The sequence below is a fragment of the Falco peregrinus genome, chromosome 4, assembly GCF_023634155.1.
Source record: "Falco peregrinus isolate bFalPer1 chromosome 4, bFalPer1.pri, whole genome shotgun sequence".
In the NCBI taxonomy this organism is placed as follows: Eukaryota; Metazoa; Chordata; class Aves; order Falconiformes; family Falconidae; genus Falco; species Falco peregrinus.
The window spans coordinates 39,430,374-39,452,395 of NC_073724.1; the positions used below are offsets into that span (position 1 = coordinate 39,430,374).

The following is a 22,022-nucleotide window of genomic DNA, read 5'->3' on the forward strand; positions in this document are numbered from 1 at the left end:
ATGGGGCACCGGGCTCCGGAGGGGCCGTGACGGAGGGAGACAGACGCGGCGGGGTCACGGGAGCGCGGAGTGGCCGAGCCCTAATGCTACCCACGAAGCGGCTGCCGCTCAGCCGACGGTCAGAGGATCATCTGGCTGATCCCGGCTCAGGGGCGGGCGGGGACGGAGCCGGGGCCTGGATGGAAAAGAAAAGGAGGGCGCCGGATAATGGTTTCCCAGCGGCGCACACCGCTCCGGCACCCTGGCTTCCCTCTCCCCAGGCGCCGGGCGGGCAACGGTTCGCCGAGCCGGGGCGGGCTCTGTGTGTGTCTGTGTCTGTGCGTGTGTGTGAGCCGAGCGCAGGGGACGGACGCGACCTGCCGGGGGGCCCGCCCGGCACACCAGCACCCCCTCTCACCCGTCCCACCGCCCCTCCGGGGACACCCTGGGAAAGCAAGCGTCGTGCGGGTTAGGACATCGCCGTTTCTGCAAACACGGCTGGTCTGCCAGGCACCCCCATCTCCGGGGACGAGGATTTCCCCGGGGATGAAGATTTCCCCGGGGACGGCGGGAAAGGAGCCTGGCTCCCGCCGGGAACTCCCCCGGGCGGCTGCAGCCCGGCCCACCGCGCCGGCAGCGAGCGAGCGGGGTGCGGGCAGCCGGCCGGCCTCCCCCGGGGGGCTCCGCAGCCAGCCCGGCTGTTGTGAGCGCCCGAGAGTCCGTCTCGCCGGGTGTAAGTAATTACTGTGATATGTACAACATGTATGTAAGTGACATTACTAAGGAGGTGAGAGCTTGGCGCTCAGAGGGCCGAAATGCTGGGCTTTCGCTTTCGTTCAGGATGTGTGTAACAGTCTTTTCTCAGCTCGCCTGATTTTTAACTTCCTCTAAACCTCTCTTTTTTTCTTTGCTCGGAGAGCAGCAACGAGAGACCCGAGAGGAAACACGCTGCTGCTGTGCAAAATGTGGACCATGTGTGGGAACTATTTACTCAGAGTGCAACTGCAGGCACCAGGCGAGGGGGCTGGCAGAGCCGGGGGGCGGTGGAGAGAAAGGCTACGTCTCTCTCTCGCTTCTCGCCCCCCCCCCCCCCCCCCCCCCGCCCCATGTCTTCCCTAAAGCCAAACCACGTCGCTGTGTGTGTGTTACGGTGCGTTTTACTGACTTCTCGCTGGGCGCGTGTTGGTTTTTTTCTTTTTTTTTTTTTCTTCTCACCAGTCCAAGGCTTTCCCGATCTGCTTTTGTGCTGACCCACCATAAGCCTCCGCGGGCAAAGGGTTAAATCTTCGGAGCCGTGCAAGGAAGCGGCCGAGTTTCAACAAAAAAAAAGGAAGAAAAAAGAAAGAAAAAAGGGGAGGGGGGGAAGGAGTGGGAGCGTGAAGAAGCAAGCACAGAGAGGGCCGCACGTTCCCTGATGGTCCTTTTGGCTGCTGTAGAATAATAAAAATAATTAATAACAATAATCACCACCCTTTCTTTTCTATTTGGCTATATCAGGAAGTGCCTCTGGCCTTGAAGCTCCCTATTACCTCTCTTCCTCTCCCCCACCCCCCTTTCCTGGGAAGTGAGAAGAAAAAGGTCTGCAGCTGACAAATATTATCCATCCTTTTCATCGATCGGAGCATATACAGATGTGATAGCTTGATGTACGCTGCAAACCGGCTGATCCATCGCTTTCTCCCTCTCTCGCTGGCTCTGGTTCGGCCCCCTCCTCCCCCTCCCCCTTTGTTCTCCCCCCCCCCCCCGCCTTTCCCTCTCTCTTTAAATAGATTTCAAGGCGCTGCCTGTTGGAGAGCAGCTCTCCAGAGAGAGCGAGCTATTGCTTCCCTGCCGATAGCCTCCCCCCTTCTCCGGTTTCCAAACAGAAAACAATCCCCGGCCCGAGGAACCTGTGCTGGGGATGCAGGAAGGAGTTAAACCGGCAGCGAAGAGCGAGATAAGGAGGCAGCTCCCTGCACCATCTCTTTCGAGCCCTGTGTAAAAAAATAATCACAAAAAGAAAAATAAAAATACATATCGGTGCTCTCCGTCGTGCACCATCACGTGGGGAAGGGCCAGCTTGTCCCGGGCCACCATCCGCCCTGGCTCCTGGCCCCGGCGGGAGCTGTCCCAGCCCCGCGCTGGCCGGCGCAACTCGAAGAGAGCGGCTGGGAGGCGGCTGGCGGCGCGGAGCGAAAGGGTTAAGCCTCCCCTCCACCGCCCTCCTCTCTCGCCAGAGAATAAGCGCTCGCACGAAGCGTTTCTGGAGAGGCAGGCTGCGAGCAGGCCTTTCGCCGTGGATCCATGGCTACCTCACCGCCTGTCAATGCCATGATGGCCCTCCCCCGGTGCCCCGAGCGGTCAGCACGGGCTGTTAACCGGCACTTGCAATCAGTTTCTCGAAAGGTTAGCCAAGGTCCCCGGTTCTTACAGACGGGAGGCGTTACGAAACCGCCTTTGTATCTGCGTGCACTTACATAAAAAAGGCGAGGAGGAGGCGAGGGAGAAGGGAGCAGCCCCCCCGGGCAGGGAGCGAGCCGGGCCGGTGGGCTGGGGGCTCTCCTCGGGCGGGCGTGGGACCCCCACGGGCATCTCCCTCCGCAGATGCACCACGCCACCTGGCCGGCAGCTCGCCCTTGGAAGGGCTGGGGTGGCCCTCGCCGCCAGCCCCGCCAGCCCTGCCCGGTGCTGGAGAGAGCCAGGCGGCGGCGGGGCTGCCGAGGCGAAAATGGAGTGGGAGGAGGGAAAAGTGCTATCCGGAGAGCTGTTGTGACAGATGCTAAGCCTTGCCCTACGCGTGCTGGTGAGAGAAGGAGTTAAAAGCAAGCTGCTTTTTCGATCGAGCTGCTTCCCCGAGCGTCGGAAGGAGCGGCTTGCTAGAAAGCCGTCCATCAGCAACCAGTCCAACCTGCCCGTGATAATATGCGATCAACACCAAATCACCCCCGCTAGGCACGATCCATCATCGCTACGATGCAATGGGCCCTTGTATGGATGTGTCTACACGGGGGGCGGGCGAGGAGAGAAGGGGAGGGAGCGGAAAAGAGAGAGGGAGAGCTGTGTGGATGTGTGTGCGGGGGGGGGGGGGGCGCATCATCCACCGGAATGGGAATCGCCGCCTCCCCCGGCTCTCGGAGAGCGGAGCTGCCCGAGCCAGCGGAGCCGAAAGTTGCTGGGCCGGGGCTGAGCGGGGAGCCTGGCACACGGCCCCGCCGCGCCTCCGACTGACATCAGCCTCCCCTCCCCCCCCGCTCCTCCTGGGCAAGCTTGACTGGCGTAAAATTAATAATTAATAGGGTGAAATTGATTAAAGGGCTGGGCGCGCGATAGGGGCGCTCGGAGAGCCCTTCGCCTTCCCGGCCGCTCCGCATCCGCCTCCCCGCCGGTAGGGGCCCGGGAGCGGGGACTGGCCGCCGCCGCCGAGCCGGGGGAGCTCCGGGGCAGCCCAGCCCGAGCAGGAAGGAAAAGGGCGGCGGGGACCGGGGAGGGGGAGGAAGGCGGCGGCTGCAGCAGCAAACCCCGCTGGGTGGCTGGCTGTAACCGAGATCGGCCGCGCTAGCAGCAGCGGCGGCGGCAGGCGGGGGCTGGCCCGACTCGGCTCGGCGCAGCTGGGTGTGTGTGCGCGCGTGTGTGTACAAAGCCGGGTCCCGGGAGCTGCCCGAGGGCGGTACTCGGCACCACAAGACCAGCCCCCCCCCCTCCCCCCCCCCCTTTTTCCCTACCGCGATCACTCTCTGCCACGGAGGGAGTGGGGAACCGCAGGGGACGCGGCCGGGCCAGCGCACGCCTCAGCCTCCAGCCCCGCGGAGGTGGGAAAGGGTTAAACGTTGGAGGGCGACGAGGGGGGGGACGGGGGATGGGGAGCGAGGGGAGGGGGGATGCCGAGCACAGCGCTGAGCGCAGGGAAACCACAGCGCACCTGGGCTCGGCTCGGGAGCCGGAACGAGCCGCCGCCTCCTCCTCCCTCTTTCCCTCCCTCCCTCCCTCCCTCCTGCCCTTCCACCAGCTCGGTGCCTGCCTGGCCCGTTTCGCGGCCGTATCCCTGCAGCAGCGGGAGCTCAGCTCCTCTGTTCCTATCAGCTGCTCCCTCTAACCTCAGTGACCCAGATAAGCACGGCTGCCTCCCACCCCCGCCCGGCAGCGTGCCGGGGGCTCCGGCCCGGCTCCCCACCAGCCCTCCCTGCCCGCTGCGCCGCCTGCCTCCCCGCGGGGCCGTCCCCGGCCCGGCCCGCCGCCTGCAGCCCCGGCGGGCTCCTCCCGGCCCGGCGACTCCAGCCCCGACCTTCAGCGGGGGCAGCAAACCTGGGCCGGCGCCCGCCCCCTCGCTGGTCTCCCCCCTCCTCCCCCCCCCGCTGCCCCTCTCGCACGGCTTGGGATCATTGTTAGCCCGAGCCGCGCCAGCCCGCCGTCAAAATAATAATTAAAAGCAAAACAAACACCCCGATCCGGTCTTTCCTGGACACGCGGGTCGGAGTCACCGCAGCCCAAGTGTTGTTATTCCCGGGCTGGAAATAGCCCTGGCTCCGCCCTGGACAATCGCCTGTCAGAGGCCTCTTCTCTCCCCTCCCTGGAGGCCCTGCCCTGCCCTGCTTTATTTACTTTTGAAGTGTCTGGATTGATGGAGAACTGCGGACGGCACTTTCCTCCCCCGGCTCCCTCCTGCACCAGGGCTCCACCGGAGCCTCTTACCGCACCCGGCGCTCCGCGCCAGCTCCGCATGACCCAAGATAACCCGGCCCCGGGGAGGCCGGGGCGAGCGGGGGAGGGCGCTTCACCAAGCCAAACAGATCGATCCGTCCCCAGCCGCCGCGGGAGCCCGGGACGGGGGGGGGGGGTCGGAGGGGCCCCTAGCAGCGGCGCCCGGGCGGGAGAGGGGAGCCGCAGTCCCCGCCGTCCTGGAGCGCCCCCACCCCCGGCTCGCCCGCCGGGGAGGAGGGGCGGAAGGGAGATCGCGGCCGGGCCCGTAACGACACAAGGGATAAACAGCAAAGTTATCACCAGCCGTGACCAAAATAAATGCCTGTGATAAAAAAGCACTGACAGGATGATCCATTACGCGGGTGTCACTGCCTACAACGAGGTTCAATCAGATACGCCGGTTGCCGTGGACAACGGGGGAAGCGGCGGTACCGGGCTGACGACTTTTCTGGAGGGGCGGGTGGTGGTTGCCATCAGGGAGGTGACACGGCGCGATCTGCACGAGGGTGGCCCCGGCGTCGCGGGAAGGGACAGACCGCGGGAGCCCCCCCGCCCGTTTCTCCCGCGGCCGCCGCTCGCCCCGCTGCCCCTACAACCGGCTGCCCGCCCGGAGGCGGCCTCGAGTCACCGACACATCTCTGAGAGGGAGAGGTGCGTTCTCCCCGCGGGCGGCCCCGGGGACGTGCGCCGTGCGCCCGGGGAAGCACACCCTCCCGTCTGGGATGCCGTCGGGTACCTCCCCGGTTCATGCCCCCCCTTCCCCCCCCCCCCCCCCAGTGTGGGGCCGGGAGCGCGACTCGGCACGGTTCCTAACCCCCCTCCTCGGGCGCCCCGCGTCCCTCCGCAGCCCGGCGGTGGAAATCAATGAGCGTTTGTTCCGTGCGGCGCGACCGTCTTCTGAGCGATGCCCTGTTATTAGCAGGGGAAGGGGGAGGGAAGAAAGGCTCTCTGCGGGCTCGGTGCTGCACGTCCTCGCCTCCGGCAGAGCCGCCTGCAGGTGCCGGAGCGGGGGCAGCGGGGGCCGAGCTGGCTGGCAGCGCCGCCGGGAAGAGCCGTGCCCCGGGGCGTCGGGCTAATCGTACGGCAGGTCAGCTCGGCGGGACGCCCGGGCCCCGGGCGGTGCGATTCATGAAGGCTCGGAGGCAGCGGGGACAGGCTGCGGGCCAGTGCCCCTTGTGCCACATTCCTCAGAATCGGGCCGGGCCGGGCCGGGCCTCGCCCCTCGGCGGGCGGGGGCGGGCGCGATGGGGACAAGGTCCCTGAGCCAAGCGGGGTACCGCCCCCTCTATCCCGGCCCCCCCTCCCGGGAGCAGGCAGCCTTTGGCAACGATCGTGCCCGAGGTGGGGGGACTGCGGGACACAAGGGACACTGTCCCGTCCCCCCGTCTCCCCCCCGCCCGCGGGAGGAACGATGCCGGGGCCGTCCCCGCCGGTGCCACGGTGCGTGACACGACAGCCCCGTGCCTCCTCGGGATGAGAAACTTCGCGGCTGCTAGCGACGGGTGGCTGCGCCGCCCGCAACGCATCCTCCGGTCCCCAGCTTCCCCCCCGAGCGTAAACGCATCCCCCCCGCCGCCGCCGCCCCCTTCCCGTCACGATTTAATGCTTTTCATGTTCTTCGGCAACTGCGTTTCCGCAGAGAAACCCCGGCGCGCTCCCAGCTCGGCTGCTCAGCTGTATTGTGGCGAGCTCAGGCACAGCCGGAGTGAATCCATTACGCCTCGATCCTACAATACAGGTTTATGCGGATACCCTCTGATTTACATTTAAAACAGTGCACAGGCATTGTCTGCTAGCCTGAAAAGAAAACACAGCTCCGTAACTTCAAATGACCTTCAAAGCAATGCAATTAACTCTCGTAATTATCGGTACACGCCTTTTAGAAAAAGACACAGGTGCTCGCGTCGGTGCTGTTCCACCTGGCTAAGCAGCCTCATCCTACCAGGGAATGACACCTCCACCCTTTGCAGTCCCCAAATCTGGGACTCGCTCCGCCGTTCCTACATTTCGAAATCTCCCCTCATCCTCCCCTTCCCCCGCCCGCCGCCTGGGCTGAGGGACAGCTTGCTCAGCGCGGCGAGGCTTTGTCACACTGCCACACACACCACCACGTCGCTGGCTGGTGCCGGCGGCGGGCGGCGTGTTTTGCTTTCCCGGCTCCCACAAAGCGCTCCCCTCCCGCCGGCCCCCGGACCGCAGGCCACGCAGAGCCGAAATTTAGGTTAATAGGATGGGCTTTGATCCGTGGTCCCCTTCGCCCTCCCCTCACCCCGAACGACATCGATCCGCTGCATTTACTCCCGCGCCGACCGGCCCCCGGTGCTCCCGCAGTCACGCTCTGCGCGACCGGAGAGAATAAATATCCCCGAAATACCGAGCCGGTGGTGGCCCCTGGCCCTGCCTGCCCCGGCCCCGCGGCCGTGGCGGTGCGCACGGGTGGCCGGTCCCCGGCGGCTCAATGTGCAGTGTCATGATGGCTCCCACGGCCCGCGGGCAGCACCGGGGGCGGCACTGGGGGGCGGCAGGGACGCGGGCGGCTGAGGGGGCGGGGGGGGGAGCTGTCGGCCCCACAGAAGCCGCCGCCCCCCCTCCCCTTCTCCCCTCTTGCACACACACACACACACACACACACACGCACGCACGCACACACAAAATAAATAAATAACGAGGCGGCTGGAGCCATCTGGGGTTGGATGGCTTCTCATCTCATTACAGAGCATTAGGAGAAACAGGCAAATATACAGCTATTAAAATTAATCGCCTCGCGCTGTCAGCTGAACATAATGGAAATTATTTATAGGCTGCCTACGATGCCTTTCTCGTCACGGAGGCTCGGTGTGGAGAGGCGCACTCACGGCTCCCGGCACGGAGAGGCGTGCGGGGCCGTGCGGGGGGCGCCGGGCTCGGCTCGGCGCGGCCCCGGCCAGCGAAGTTTGGGATCTGGGGGGGGGGGCGAGGGAGGGGGAAAAGGCAAGGAAAGGCAAGCGGCGGAGGCGCCGCGATGCACGCGTCAGGGTGGGTTATTTTCAGGTGACTGGAGGGGAAGCGGTGGAGGCGCAAATAGGGCAAAACGCGGTGCTGGGGCCTCCCCGGGCTGCTCTGGCGACGCGTCCCCGAGGCGGTGCGAGGCAGGGCCGGGGGCAGCGGGCGGCCTCCTCCAGAAAGAAACCTCCTCTGGAAGCGGCGGCGAGTCCTTTGCAGGCACCGTGCGGTGCGGCGAGGGCACGCTGCGGGAGGGGGGCGATGCACTCCCCGAGCGATCTGCCTGCAGATCTCTGCTGCCAGATGAAATGTTAATTGTCAGCCCTTCCGCTTCGGCCGCTGGAGCGGGTTTCGGGGCTGTTTGCTTCTGCTCCGGGGGAGACGGGAGTTTCTTTGCTTGGGGAGAAAAAAAACCCCAAACCAAACCTAAACCCAATCGTCTATGCCAAGCAGAGCTGGCCTGTTTTTCCGACCGAGAAAGTGCGTTTGGGAAGCGGGGAAGCGCTGCCCGTGCATTTCTCCACTCCGTCCGGGGCTGTTTGGCCAACAGCTCGCCGGGGCGAGCCGCCAGACCCCCACAGCTGCGGGGCTCGCCGCGCTGCTTTGCTGGCGTGAGGACTGCAAGCCCCCTCCGCAGGGGCCGGAGGAGGCAAAGTACGAGTGCCACTGGCAGCGGGAGCCGCCGCAGCAGTCCGGGTGGCACCGGCTGGGACGGGGGGAAGGTGCGAGAAAGCCCGAGCGGGAGGCTGAACGCGCAGCTCCGCCAGGCTTGAGAGGTTAATAAATACACCCGTCCCCACTCCCCAGCCCGCCTGAGGCTAAGACTCGCAGCTCAGCGGGTAATTGACAGTCTCAATCCAAAATTGAAACATGTGTTAACAACAACGCCACGCATCCTAGGAGCTACCCGGGAGATCGCCACCTCACGGTCTTTATATATTATTTGAATCCACCGGAGGAAAGTGTCACGAGGTTTTCAGAGCACGTTTCACCCCTACCTGTAAATCAGCTCTTATCACTGCTGGCTGCTCAGACGGAGCCAGCCTCTGCTTTATAGCGCAGGAGGAGGAGAGCCATTGCTCTCTCGCAGCGCCGTTTCTGTGCCACCTCCAGGCGAAGCCCGCCGGCAACCCCCGCCCGATCCGGCCGCTTCCCGAGGGGACCCCCCGCCCCCCAAGGGTGAGCTTATACGGTGGGGCAGCGCCGGCTCGCCCGTGTTCGGGAGCGGCCGAGGACGGGCACATCTGAGCCCCCGCCGCCGGGGCTGCGCGGCTCCTCGGCGCTCCCGCACGGCGTGGCGGCGAGGACGTGGCTCCCGGGGAGTGCGGCTGCACCACGGCCCGGCCCGCATTCCGTGTCCCTCTCGCATACCCCACGCCCAGGCAGCCCCCCTATCCTTGCCAGGGCAAACAGGACTGGTGTCCGTGTGTCGTGTCGTCGTCCCTACCCTCCCACCCCCCGCCAACGTCCTTGGGCGAGTGTCACACAGCTGCAAGCGGGAACCGGTGCCGGTGCAGCATCTTTCCCATGGAGTTACCCGTGTTTCTAGGATCGGGCAGAACAGAAGCAGTCCCTCGCGCTGAGCTGAGGGCCTCTCTCTCGGCAGCGCTCCAACAGCCGGGGTTGGCTATTCTCTGAGGAGCAAGGAAACTGGGGTTCCCCCCTCCCCAAAACCCCTTTAAACCGAAACCCCTTTAAGAGCCTATGCTGTCCTCGGCAGGAGGGATCGGGTCGGGGCAGGGAAAGAGCAAACTTGTGCCGCAGTAGTTGGACGTGCAGAGGCAGGACAGCACTGGCAGGGTTCCCCGGGAAGGGCAGGTCTCCAGGGCCTCCCACCGCCAGCTCCATCCCTTCCCCCCGCCGTTGCAATCGCCCCCTTTTCACACCCGCAGCCTGCGCGAGGAGCGGCCTCCGCTGCCGGGGGGGTGGCAGCAGCTCCCCCTGCCCCCGCAGCTCGACCCCGCTCGGGAGGGCTGCTGCCTGCGAGCCCTGCACGGAGGTCACGACCAGCGGCGCAGGCAGATGGAAAATCCCAGTTCCTGCCTCACATAAACAAGGTGGGGACGGGCAGAGCGGCCCTGGGCGCTGCGCGGGAGGGGAAGGGCGTGGGGTCCCTCCTCCATGGCCCGCTGCCCGCTCAGCCACAGCTCTTGCCCGGGGAGCTCCCTCCTCCGGCGGGCAGAGGCCGCGCTGCAGTGCGCGGAGGCGGATGCTCCGGGGGTTCTGTCCGGGGAAGGTACGGGGCCGCCGGCGGGAAGGGACCTCCGGGGGCGGTCCCGGGAGCGGGGGCCGCCCGGGCAGGGCGCCGGCACGGCAGCGGAGCAGAGCTGCTGCCCGGCGTCCTCGGTCCCGCGGCGCGCCCGCCCCCCGCGCCGCTCGCAGCTCTCGCCCACGCGTGCACTTACACGCACGCACGGTGAGTCACACGGGCACGCCGCCTCTCGCACACCGTGTCACGCATACGCTCCGTGTGGCACACACACAGCCTCTTTTCGATGGCGCCGTGTCACGCACACGTTCCGTGTCACACGAACATTGATTCCCACGCACCCTCGCTGCCTCTCTCGGGGAAGCACGCCAGCTCTCACACATTCGCTGCCTCTCTCACCCGGGACACACACCGAGGAGTTCGCATACAGCCAGACTCTCTCACACCCGGGCTCTGTCACACGGCCACACACGCTCACGCTCCGGGTTTCCCACGCAGGCACACGCGCGCCGCCTCCCTCGCAGCACCCTCCCGGTCCCCCACGCACATCGTCTCGCAGGCGCTCGCCGCCGCAGGCTTCCACACACTGAGCCGCACGCCGTCCCCGGCTGCTCCCCGGGCACGTCGCCACCCACACACCCACACGGAGCCTCCGCCGCTCACGCCCGGGGCGACGGGCGGCCCCAGAGCCGTGCTCGGCCGCGTGTATGCGCTTGCGGGAAACCCGAGGACCATCCCTTCGGCCCCTTTGGCAGCGCTCCGCCACCACCGCCGGGCCAGCTGCGCGGCCCCGGTCCGGAACAGCTTGTGTTTGTTCCCACCAGACGGGAGGGCGGGGGGGGGGAGGAAGGGTCAGCCGGTCCCGAACCGCGCAGACCGGGGCAGGGGGCACCGCGGGGCGCGGGCAGCGGCGGAGGCTCCACCTGCCGCGGGGCATCCCCGTGGGGGGACCCCCCCTCCCCCGGGACACCTCCGCCCCGCTCCTCCTTCGCTGCCACGCTTTATTTCACCCCCCCTCCCCCCACCCCCCAGCCCCGTCTCCCCCCGCTTCGTCCCGTCCCCTTCCAGGCTAATACTGCGGCTGTGCTTCGGCCCCCGGGCGGGTGGCCCCGGCCGAGGCAGCGCCGTGCGCTCGGCGGCTGCGATGTGCGTGCTGCCAGAGCCAGCCAGGGAAAGGCCAACAGCGCCCGAGGCGCGGGCAGAGGTATCGGTTGATCTCTTGGCAGATCTGAGAGCGGTTTGGCCGCCGCAGCCGGGAGGCGGGCCCGGATTATTCATCACGGGCGGACGAACACAATTCCTCCCCCCCTCCCCCCCCCTCCGCCAGCCCTGGATATTTTGTCCCGGCCGTGCAAACAATATTCAACTTGTATCCTCTTCCGTGAAGGCACCGGGAAGCCGGCGGCTGCCAGGAACAGGCTCCCGTGCACCGCACGGCAGCGGGATCCTGTTTCCCTCGCAGCCAGCGCAAAGCGGGTTCTCCGCGGGCAGCGGACGCTTTCTGCCCCCGCCCGGCACACGGCGGCGGCCCCCGGGTCCTGCCAGGCGTCCCTGGCGAGGGGGTGGCCGCCGCCCGGCTCCCGGCCGCAGGCGAGGGCCCCCGGCGTGCAGCCGCAGCTTTGCAAACCGCACGATCGCAGCTCTCGGAGGGCGGCGCGGAGCTGGCAGCCAGCGCTGCCTGCCCGTGCCAAGCCGCGGGCACAGCGGGGCTCGGCGGCCCCGGGCGCAGCGCTGCGCTCACCAGCCAAGGCCGAAATAAAAGCCAGCTCCGCAAGCGCCCCCGGGGTTTGCCTGGCGCCGGTTTCCCCTTTTCCCCCCGGCAGCCGCCAGGGAAGAGCGATCCTCGCCCCAGCGGGAGCCACCGGCGGCGCGGGGGAGGGGGGGGGCGGGGGGAGGAGGGGGGGGAGGAGAGCTCCCCTGGGCCCCCCTTGCCGACCCCGATCCCGCGGAGCCCAGCGGCAGCCGGGCTTCCCTCGCCCCCTATTGGAAACCGCCGCGCGGTGCGGGGCCGCGGCCATGGGGGTTCCCCTACACGCCCCCCTCGACCGGGCCGCCGCCTCCGGGCGCAGGAAACGTCCCCGCCGCGCTCAGCGGCGAGCTGCGGCTGCGGCACAGCCCGAGCGGGGCGCGGGGGCCGCGGGCGTCCTTCCCCTTCCCTTCACGTTTCCCTTTCCCCTTCCTTTCCTCGGCCCCCCCGCTGGGCCCCCCCCGCGAGCGCACTCAGCCGAGTCCATCTTGCTCTTAAATCAAGCCGGGATATTTAAAGCCTAAGTCCCGGTTCATTTTCGTCCTGGACCAAAGGCGCTGGCTACTTATTCGGGCAGCTATTGAAATACCTCCCCCGACCTCCCCTCGAGGTTACGAGCGTTTGCTGCCGGAGAATGTCACCAGACTGTTTGGTCCCGCCGCCCCGGCTCACCGGGACGCGCCGCGGGAGCCGGGGAGCGTTGCTGAGGGCGAGGGGGGGGATGTGCTTTGGGGCGCCGAAGGGAAAAGACCTCTTTTCAGCCAGAGAACCGCGGTACTTCACGCCCACTTCGTGGTTTATTACTACAGGAGGAATCTGTTTGTAGTCAAACCGTATTACATTGGGCCGTATCGATTTTCCAGCAGTACTCCCCACCGATTTAATTGTTTTTAGGAATGTCAATTGCAGCTCTCACGTTCCCTGAATTCATCAGCGCTCAAATGATAAACCTCATCATCTCATACGGCAATCTCCCCGTTCCTTTCTGCCTGCCCCTCTCGCCCCCCCCCCCCCCCCCCCCAGCCCCACACACTGACCGCGCCGTGTGTGTCTCAGGGTATATTAAACTTCATGCAGCGCCCCAGCAGCGTGCTCCCACCTCTCTCCGATTCATAGCCCCTCCACTCCATCTTTGAAGTTTTAATGTCTTGAAATTAATGCACTGAAGAAATACACCCCTAAATTAGCCACGGTTCCTGGTTTCGGGTTCTACGGCTCAAAATCCCCATTGCAGCGCTGAGCAGAAAATACAGAAAAAAACCCCAACCAACCACCAAAAAGAAAAAAAAAAAACAACCAACCAAACAAAAAAACCCCAACCCACACAGAGAAGTCATCGAGTCTTTAAAAAATAATTAGGAAGAAAAACAAGCTGAAACTGCGGACAAGGCGCTGGAAACTCCACGCTGCTGCTGCTCGTGGTTGCGCTAATCCCTGCAGGCGGGAGCAAGCCAGTGCCTCGCCCGCCGCTCCGGCCTCCGACTCCGCGCTCGGCCGCCCCCCCGCGACGGTGGGGACACGCGTGGGCAGCCGCGGGGAATCCTGCCAGCTCCTGGCCAAGGTCACCAGGCTCCCAGAGGTGTTGCCGGAGGGTGTGTGTGGGGATACGCGGTGTGACCCTCCCGCGGCGGGGACGGACTCCCGAGGGCCAGTGTGGGGACCGTCCCGGGACGGCGAGCGCAGCCCGCAGTGCCCGTAGGAGGACAGCGTCGCGGCCGGTCCCCGCGGGAGGGGACGGGTGTCGCCGAGCGCCGCTTAGCACAGTTTTTCCGGCAGCTTTTCCTGTTGCTGCTGCTGCGGCTGCCCGGGAACCACTTCTCCCCCCTCACAATGCGCTCCGCGGGCAGGCTCAGTCCCCGCGGCGGATTCCCGCCGTGGCAGCCGTTAAGCGGGATCCTTCCCAGGCGCACTCGGCGCGTTAGTCCCCAGAAATACAGTAAAGAGCCTTGATGGGGAGCAGTTTCGTTTGTGCTACAAAGTTAGCTGCTATCGCTTGGGGTGGCTGCGGGGGGTGGGGGTGTCACTGCATGGGTGGGAGATCAAAGGCTTGATGCGAGCTTCCCCCCGGCGCCCCTATTTAGAGGGATCGGGACTTAGCGGGCGACCCGCAGGCAGGAGCTTCTCCCCGTGGTGAGTTTGGGATCCTCTAGAACGTTTAAGGCGACGGCAGCGACCGCCCTGAAAGCAAGAATTACCTTGCAAACTCAGGTAGGACCACCCTCCCCCCCAGACTAATAAGATGTGCGGGCAGCGCTGCCCGTTACCCCCCTCCCCCCCCGAAATTTCCGCTCAGCGAGGGGACCCAAGCACCCTAAAACATCACCCGCACGTAGCGCCGGGGGGGGGGAAGCCCAGGCTCTGACCCTTCGCTCCGTTCAGGAACCCCGGGACTTGACTTGATCCCGCTTTTGCTTTCTGCCATCTCCTTCGCACGGCATCCTCCTGCTCCTCCTCAGGGGGAAGGGCAGGGAAAACCTTGCTGCTGGCTCCGTTACCGGGAGGGCTGCGAAGCCGTGCGGAGCGAGGAGCAAGTTGCGCGCCCGCGGTGTGCCAGGCGCGGGGAAGCAGGGTACCGGGGTGCGCGCGGGGGCATTTCGCACCCCGCTCCCCCCGCCGGGGGCCGGAGGGTGGTGACGGGGGAAAGTGGCGACGGGCGGCACCACCGGGCATCCATCACCTTGCGCTGCTGTCTCCCGCGGGCAGCCCTCGGCTGCTGTTTATTTTGTTATCAAATCAATTAAGCTGCCGCTGTCGTATAAAACGGGGGCGGGAGGGGAGGGAGGAGGGGGTTTGGAGTAGGGCTGTGGCCACGCCTTTGACACCGTCTCACCAAAGCAAAGAGCTCCTCCTGTTGGAGAAATGTTTTCCAGCTGGATGGGAAACCCAGCACGCAAGCGATTTAATTTTATTATTTTATTTTGTGTTATGTGGGTTTATGTTATTATTTTCTTTTACCTTCTTTCATTTTTACTTTATTTCATTTTTACTTTATTTCACTTCATCTGTCGGTGGTCCCTGCACCAGCAATCACGCCAGGCACCTGGTTCATATGCCGTCGTGTAGTCTACTTCTCTATCGCCGTCATGGCTGGCCACCGACGCAGGTGGGAGGCCTGGTCAAACACTGACCCCCAAACGCTGGACCCTTCCTGTGCCGTGCACAGGGACCCAGCCCCGGAAACACCAACAGTGCCCCGACAATACCTGGCACCTTGTAAGTAATGTGTAACAGATGTGGGATTTCTAGGTATGGCCCGAAGTCTCCCACAATCTGCAGTAATCAGTGGTCACTGGAAAGATTTATGCTGGCTCCTGGGGCTATCAAATCAGCTCTTATGCAGGGTAATAACTGACCTGTGCACTACTAAGTTCATGTCCAGGATTACCTTGAAGTTCTTTTAACCTTATGGTTTCTGTGGAATGAACTAAGCTGAACTGGGTAGCCATTATAATCACAACCGTTATCTTTTGGGGAAACATCAGAAAAAGCCAGGTATTTGAGGAGCAAGGAGATTCTCTCAGAGCCTTGGGATTTGCTGGGAAGAGCTTCTCTTGAAGGTGGCATCTGGCTGGAAGCCTTGGTCTGGCTGCCTGAGGAGAGCACCTGGCCAGCCTGCCTGCGAAGAGCAGGGCTGCCAGATTTCAAGCAGGGACTTTTGCTCCCTCTGTTTAGATGAGCTCTGCTCTTTACCTCTCTAGTTGCTGCCAATGATTTAAGACTGTACCCTACTAAATAGTGGCATGTTCTTATCTGATTCTTTTATAGTAGTGCAAAGAGGATCATGATCTCTTCAGTGACAGAATGCTATGGTGGAAGAGGTACTTACCCATTGCATTCTCTCCTGGCTGATGTGATCTAACCAGGGGGCCTGAACCCTGTAACTGGGCTACTTTAATCCCAAGGTATAATGCAAGATGGACCCTGGCTTCTCTTCCTACCCTGCCTTTCCCCAAGGTACAGGACTACTTACTCCATCAACCTCCTCTTCTTCTTTCACTCATTTGCTTCCTGGGAGCCACAGACACCGAGTCTTTTGGAGATCCCTTGCACTTTGGCATGCCACTGGGGGAAGGAAGAGTTGTTCGGAGGGTGCAGAGCTCCTGCAGCTCCCTGCTACTCAGATGTGGACAGCATCCTGCAGCTGCGAGGAAAAGAGTGCGATAGTGGTGGTGGGAGTTCAGGGAAGGTGGAGGAGAGGTGGAGTTACAGCGAGGCTGGGCATTGCAGAGCAAGGCGAGGCGATGGGGCACCTCCAGGCAAGTGTCAGACAGGTATTGGTCATACCTGTATCGCACCAACTGGCATCTGGTCAGCAGAGGTCATGGACATTTTGAACTGTGATACTACTGGGATAGCAATGCTCATTACAGATACTGTCATCAGGACAAAAATGGTGCTTATGCTCCCTCCCCATGTTGTAAGTACTCTGAAGGCAGAGTCCAGTGTGCTGGGTAGGTATCCCATGGGAGATGCTTTCAAAAATAGCCACTGAGTATGAAGGCCTTAACTTCTGGGCATTCAGCTACACCCCATATGCAAAAGCAGGTGCACTTGGAATCGGCAGCTATTACAAAAAAATATCCTAGCTTAATTCTGGTTGGCCAAAAATGGATAAAAATGCTAAGACATGTAGTAGTGTTGGAGGACGGTGGAAACTGGCAGCAGAGGTGCACTTTAAGATATTTTCTACTGCTTTTGCACTATGAGTTTACCCATTTTAGAATCATTTGTTTTGTCACCTTTGCTAAGTACAGTTTATTTCTGTTGTTTAACCAACAGCTGCACTCTCCCAGGCCACCTGCTCCTCCTACCCCACCCTGCAGCAGCCCCGAGCTTTGTGAGGTACTAGGGCCATGTCCTAGCCAGTGCACAGCGTAATGGCAAAAAGGCAGTCTTATGTATTCACACCAACATGGGGAGAGAAGTGGGAGGGGGAAAACTTAGTGAAGTCAACAGTTGTGACCTTAAGGTGTCAACAAAACAATCTGGAAAGAATGACAACAAAGTATTGTTTTGTTATGTTTTGTGGTTACTCCTTACTGCCACTCTTGTCTTCTCTCAAAATTTACTGAAAAGAGAGAAAAAAAAAGTGTCTCACCTATACCAGGCACTACCAGAGGCATAGAAATAATGAAGTTGCCAGTGAAGTCCTCAGCCAGCTCTCGCAATCTGCAAGCGTCATTTCACCTTCTCCACATTACGTCAGCCACATCCACCACCCACAACCCACACACCTCCTCCCTCTCTCCCCACACAAGGTGCCTAACCATTAAGCTCAAACTGTGTGGCGTGGTTTGCAAAAGGAGCAATTGTGTGGATCGGCGGTGTCCTGTGAAGCAGCTGGGGTTCAGGGTATGTGGTCTTAGCAGCTGGTGGAAGGGTGCTATGTGAGAGGATTGTGGTTGATGCAAATCTTTTGTTGCTTGTAAACGGGAATTGATTGTAGGAGGGTTCATGATTTTGAGAAGTTCTGACCTGCTCCCTGTGATAGTGTGTGAGTTAGGTGGTGCACTGAGGAAGTATGGTGCTGCATTTTGTTTTCTTGACAGGCGAGTCTTGCATGTGGGCTTCAGGTTAAAGGTTTTGAGTGGGAAGGGAAGGAGGAAGCCTGTGCGTTCTAGAAGTCGGTGGGGTGACATGCCGAAGGTGAAACTGTGGTTAAGGGCTTCAAAACCTGAGTGAAGGCTTGGCTAGGAACTTCATGGCTTTCTAATGTTTTTGTTGGTGGGATGTGCCATGAGCAACTCTTAACGGATTTTTAACAATATTTTTGGTTTGGTGGGATTTCTGTGCAAACATTGACAGATGGCATGGGTAGCTCATGTATTTTCATCTCTGTTCCTCCTGTAGTGTCTTGCAAAGCCCTAAATATTCACGTATCACCTCACTTTCTGACTGACCTCTTTACTTGACTCCTCTTCTCTGTCTCCTTTTCCAGATCATGTCCTGTATTCATTCTATATTCTGTTGTTCCTAGAGCCCAGGCTAACCCTTTTCTCCTGTCTTCTGACTCTTCAGTCAGCTCTTTCACTGCTCTTTTTTTACAGAATCACTGGAGATAGCCATATAAGTTGATATATTACGGGCACTGAGAAAAAAAAAAGGTGGCAAAGGAGGGAGAAAGGGGATATGTATGGGATAGTAAGGAGGGCAGCAGGAGGAGGGGTGGTGAAGGTACTGAAGTATAGGTGGGGGCGGGCTTGTCTGTAATGTGCTCTGTGGGTTTTCAGGACTGACAAGCTCCAAGGGGGAGGGAGATGTGAGAAAACGGGTCTGTAGCCAAGCTGGACCTGAGCAGAAAGAAACAGAGGAACTGCATGCTGACAAAGCCTAGGCAGCCCCTCTACCCTGAGCTTCTCTGATGTAAGCTCTCCCTCCCCTTCCATGCTGCCCCCCACAACCTTACTGCTGCAGCTGTGCTGCATCTCCTCTGCCCCTGCCAGCTGAGCTGACCGTGGCACAGCTAACCAATATGCTGGGGGAAGAGACTGAGGGAACAGAAACAGGGTTGGGTTCCCGGGGGATTAAAAGCCCAGGAGCCTGTACCCCTGCGGGGGTAGCCCTCAGAGGGAGCCCCTCACTCTTGCCTCAGCTTTGTGGTGCAGTCGGGGCTGGTATGCACTGGCACAGAGGTGCAGCTCCTTTGGCACAAACTGAGTGCAGAAGAGTGGAAGGTGACATGGGCGAGACATCTGCAAGGAGCGCTGCTCAAATACTACTGATCTGATGTGGTACCTCAGGGCCTGGGGCCAGGCTTAGTCCTTTGCCCCTCTACTGCAGAGATGCTGGAGCATTTGGGGCTTAGCAGGGCTTAATCACTTACACACATCCAATGCTCAGCCGCTTGCTGATCCCATCATGTGCGCACGCATGCATGCATATCCCACTCATCTCACTCCCCTGTTACCTTGAAAACCCACCTCTGTAATTTCTATTATCAGGTGAGCAGTGCAAGAGAAAGAAGGCTTTTAAATTCACACTGCTGGCAAACCTGACCTAGTCCTGTTGGCTAAACTCAGTATAACTTGGATCTGCCACCTGAGGTGGGAAGAATGATTTGTGGTGCCTGAAATTTCCCAGGTACAAAGCAACAGAATCCTTGAGGTGACGTCAGATCTTCCATCTGTAATATCTGACATTTACAATTATTTAGAAATAAATGTGAAAGAAAATGAGCATCATTTAGAAGTGAGTAGATACGTCAGAAAACAATGTGTTAACCCCTCTCTGCCTTATGGAAGAGCTAGCCTCTAAAATCTGGAGATTGAACTCAATCAGGAAAGTTTGATACAGAGGGATTTGATTCCTGTTTTGGCTGCAAATTCCAAGCCAGCTTTAATGATGGCCCCAATACTGATATCCTCCCTCTTATTTAATTGAGCACAGTTTACTTTAGCTAATATGCACACCAGAGTCCCCTAATATGAATCCCTACCATAAGAAATCACTGACACGCCTTCAAAATGCCACGGGAAGTGTTCAGTCATCACTTGAGAAAAGAGAAGATATTCCAAATGACTGAAAATGGGGTGTATAAAAGGAAGGAGTTAATATTTAAACAGGCTCTGAATTCCCCCCATTAGAGAAGCACCAGGAGTGAATTTGTCCCTTGCCTTTGCACTCATACACACCTCTGCAACAGTCACCTTGCCTTTTTTTGTGGTGCAAGCCAGACGAGGAACTGATCCGAGCTTTCGAGCAACAGGCTGTAGGTTATCAGCATCACAGGGTGGCTGGTTTGTTTATACAGCTCCTAAAGGAGGTGATGGATTAGCCACTCTTTTTGCACCCTACTGAAACTAAAAATGTTTCTGGCCTCACCTTAAAGGAAGAAACTGGGTATTTGCCTCTATGTTCAGTGTTTTGAACCAGATGGCCAGAGCCAGACAAAAGACAGGTGTGAGCCAAATTACAAGAATATAAACATTTGTGACAAATCACTCCAGTAACCTTTCTTCCTCTTTCTTGACAGCTTAATGCTGCTATAGATGTTAGCTTGTGTGGGACAGGTTAAGAAGGCTGGCAGGGCTTAGTTAAACATAGTTTTAAATGCTAGATTAGAAAAACCATGAAATTTTACTAGGTTGTGGAAGATTGGGCTCTCCTTTGTTAGCGATTCTTACTGAAGACAAACTTTACTGGTATTCGTGTCTAAAAATACTTTTAAAAACTGCTTCTTGGGGAAGAATATAGACTCCAGGTGCCTGACCACAACAGTAAATTGCTGTCAGTGACACAGCCTATGCATATTTAGGGGACCTAGCTTTGCCCTCTCCTTGACAGGATAGTGGGTTGCCTTGGGGTTCATCTGCTCATATCACTTTCATCTGTCATGACATATTCATATGCGACCCAGCTGCTGAAGCTTACACTAAGAAAGGAAACTTAAAAGTAATTGGTTGATGTTTATGTTGTTCCTTAGGCTACACCTGCATAGTCCTTTTCAAGGCTTGCTATTTGAAGAATCATTGACCTTACATATATATACTGTCCTATATCTTAAGTAATACACCTTTCTACTGTTAACCTTTAAATAATGCAAGTGCAGAAAAAGCCTTGTCACTGCTGAGCACCACCCAGTAAAATCTGGCTGCAGTTTAATGCCAATACTAAATACATCATAACATTTTAGTAAACTCATTTCTGAGGTGAGACTGATTCTCTTAGATTTACTGGGAGATTAGACACCTTTTCAACTTGAGAGTTTTAGAAATGCTCATTGTTGGAGCCAGCAATCTGAAGATGATGAAAGCTTTTGTGCTGGGGCTGAGCTTGGTTTGCTGCAAACTAACCAAGACAAAATTGTGTCCCACCACAGGCATCTGCCTCAGACTCAGTCCCTGCAACAGAGACATTTGGGGTCTCCTGGCAAAGCAGCCATTGTCACAGCGGGCCCTGCCTCCTCCGGTGCTGGGTGAGGAGATGACACCCTGGTCCTGCCCTAGCTCTCCATGAAATGGCAGTCTATGGGCTCAGATCTCAACAAGGAGCAGTGAGTATGTTGGTACTGTGCTGTGTATAGGAGTTATCCTGGTGAAGAGGGGAGCACAGACTAGGTGAAGAATATGGCAGTGGCCACTTCTCTCTGAAGTGATTCCGAAAGGGATTCAGGCTGAATGATGCTGAATTGTCACAGTAATAAAGTGATAATCATTGATTTGAGTATCCCCAGCACAGCATTGAGTCTTAAATTTTATCATTAACCTGGCTGATACAGTTATAGGGAAAATGAAGTGTGTAGCCACCATCTTTCATTTAAAAGACCAGTTAAGCTGAAATAGGTAGCTATGGAAATAGGTAGAAGAGGATGTCTGTAGGTATGATAGGTAGGAGAAGCCATATGGACAGCTTCCGGAAAGTCAGCCAGCAAGCAGTAAGCATAGCATCACTTGTAGCATGACTGAGAAAATGCTCAGAGAAAGGGCTCTGGGGTTAAAGTGCTTCCAGAAAAAAGCTGAATCTATAAGCCAAGAAATTGTCTCCTTTTGCTTAATTCCTCCTGCATTCTAGGAATCAAGCATTTGCAAATAAACAGGGCTGCACTAAAGAAATAACTCACTGTTCCCAATTTCTAATAGAAGTGAATGCTAAACTTTAACCATGCTGCCCACCAAAAAGAGCAACTATGCATTGAAGAAGATGCAAAAATATAAATTCATTTTCAAGAAATTAAAATTGTCCATGTTTCTTTCTCGTAACTCCCAAGCTGTGTTTTCTATGATACCTTGCCTCTGGTTCTGCATGGAAAAAGCAGTAAAAAAACTTGCAGGTTAACAATACGGCAAAATGCCCTTATTTATGGTCTTTGAGGCTTGCAAATGCTGAGCCCTTGTCTATTCTAGAGAAATGGCCGTAGAGTACTGTGACCGCCAGGTCACTCTGAGCCAGCATAAGCTCCCGTGCACGCAGGGCTATGGCTGCTGCTGGCTGTGCGTAGCACTGCCTTGGCTCCCTTTGCTCCCAGTGGAGTTAGCACTGTCAGCAGTGTTGGCACAGCCTCAGCTTGGGTTGTGTGCTTAGGCGATATGCTCTGTATATAGCAATATGCTATATATATATGTGTATGTGTATGGTATTTCCTTAGGCAGTACGTTACTAGTATTGGGAAAGGTTTAAGGGGGGTGAGGGAAAAAGCACCTTAACATAGAGACTCACACAGTAAAGGCTCTGTGAAGGAAAGCCCCATATCCCCAAAACACAATTTCAGATCTATTGTTAGAGAATAAAAAGACAGTAATTACAATTGGAGACCAATTGCGTGCTATTGCCAGGGAAGATAATTCTCACCACAGATACACAGCTAGCTCTATTTTTATTCTATAATTTCTTTTTTCAGCATGCTGAAAAACTCAGAGAAGAACAAGTGACAAACAGAATTCAGAGGTATCCAAGTAAAGTTACTTTTGAGCAAAACATAATCTATCAGGA

At 58.9% G+C, this 22,022-nt stretch overlaps 1 long non-coding RNA gene across 1 annotated transcript; it reads right to left on the minus strand.

Annotated features, from left to right (window-relative positions):
- Window positions 1-1,256: 1,256 nt before the first annotated feature.
- Window positions 1,257-5,291, minus strand: LOC114011324 (uncharacterized). The gene is made up of 3 exons (XR_008747061.1): window positions 3,681-5,291; window positions 1,869-1,952; window positions 1,257-1,409 (listed from the first exon to the last, which is right to left on the minus strand). It is a non-coding gene; the product is annotated as an uncharacterized LOC114011324 (long non-coding RNA).
- Window positions 5,292-22,022: the final 16,731 nt, after the last annotated feature.